Below are 1,985 nucleotides of genomic sequence, written 5' to 3' on the forward strand. Positions count from 1 at the left end.
ATATATATATATATATATATGATATTTCACTAGATAACCATGATTCTGATTTTATTTTATTTGGATTTTGATAGGGATAAAAATTAAGATAAAGTTTTCAATAGGATTAAGATTTAATTTGTCTGTGTTGATGACATTTATCTTGGATTGCATGTAAAAAGGTAATGGACAGTGATTAAATAAATATATTATAATAGTGTAATATCTATACCGGCAAAATTAGCAACACCGACTCGCATTTTTTTTGCAGGTAGGGCATTCAACTTTTGTTCAATTGTCCATTTGCTCGGCCCATTTTGCTCACCAAGGCTGTGGACATTTCCGTTGGGCAATGCAAGTGGCCCGCATATGGCCCATAAACATATTTAAGAAAAAAATAAGGAAATTTCAAATAAGTTATGATGTTGATTTTTAATCCCTAAAAAAAATTCTAATATGATGTGATTTGTTAAACTTCATATGAAATATTAAAAAAATTATTAATTTTTTATCTCCAACTACTTTACTAAATTTAATTTTATTTATCATTTTAATTTTTAATTATTCAACAATGTCACGGGCTGCCCGTAAACCCTTTAGCCCCTTTTAAAACGGGTAGTGCATTGAATTTTATTCGTTAAGCCAATGCGGGCATGTCCGCGCCTACTCAAATTTTTGCGGGCGAAGGCGAAACAGATCGGACGACCCATTTTATCATCTCTAATCTATATACTGTCAATGTAAATATTTATATACAATTAGTACATTATTTATTATTCATATGTATTACTTTTTTCTAAAGTATCAATGACTATTGAGAATAAATTATAGATGACACAAGTGATACATACATTTTTTTCTCTATTATTATCTATACCCCCTCCTTCCTTAACTTACTTTTCATATTTATATTGAGAATTTAATTTCATCCTTTTATAAGATATTTTGAGTTAGTTAATTGTTATTATTATAAAAATATTCTTGTTATTTGAATGAGAGAAAATAAAATATTTTAATTAATCGGGTTAAAAGAAGAGATAAGTTTTGATAATAAAGGATGATTAAGAAAAATATATTTAATTGCACATAAATTTAATATTAATATTGTTTCTTAATTCATGACAAACTATTCGAAATAATGCTAAGACCAAGATAAATCTTATTTATCATTATTTTTATCATTTCCTTTATTACCAATGAAAAATAATCAACTGATAAGAAATTCTGATAGCTTAATTTTTTAATAGATCTTAATTTTTTAATGATGTAATTGTTCCACTTAATGGTAAATCAAGTAATACAAAATAGTTGATATTAAAGATTTTTTTTTCAAAGCATTGGTCTAATATTAAAAAGTTAAACAGAACTCGAGTTAAACCTAAAAAGTTAAATATTTAATTTTTAGAAGTGATAGTTGTTAGGAAAAATAATTATATACTTTAAAAATGATTAACTCCTTACTCATGAAATATATATTCAGTACTCATGTTGGACACCTATAGATATGTATCAAGTATATAGGATAAGAAGGTAATGTAACTTATTTATTATCATTATTATTTAAAATTGAGAACAAGAAGCTAGTACATCTACTCACATTTATTAAATATTAGTTTTTTGTATGATATATTAGAATTAAGTAGGGTCTTCCATAATTTGACCAACTTCTGCTGGTATTTATTATCGATACTTATTATTATAAACTTATGATATATAATTATATTATAATTAATTATTAATAATATTTATATATTATTAATATTGATAGAAGATTGGCATTTAGTTTATATAATTTAGTATTAACATATATAACTAATAATTTCTATTTTTATTTCTTGCTCATTAATAAAGAGAATCCATAGTTACTTGATATAATTTAGTTCTACCATATTTCCAAGTATATTTTGACTTGTGAAGAGTCACAAGGGTCTGCTCCCCCTTGAGTCTACCATGTCCCAGCCGAACCATCGGCTCTGATACCACCTGTTAGACCAGACTGCAACCGG

Source organism: Lupinus angustifolius, chromosome LG15 (genome assembly GCF_001865875.1).
Source record: "Lupinus angustifolius cultivar Tanjil chromosome LG15, LupAngTanjil_v1.0, whole genome shotgun sequence".
Taxonomy (NCBI): domain Eukaryota; kingdom Viridiplantae; phylum Streptophyta; class Magnoliopsida; order Fabales; family Fabaceae; genus Lupinus; species Lupinus angustifolius.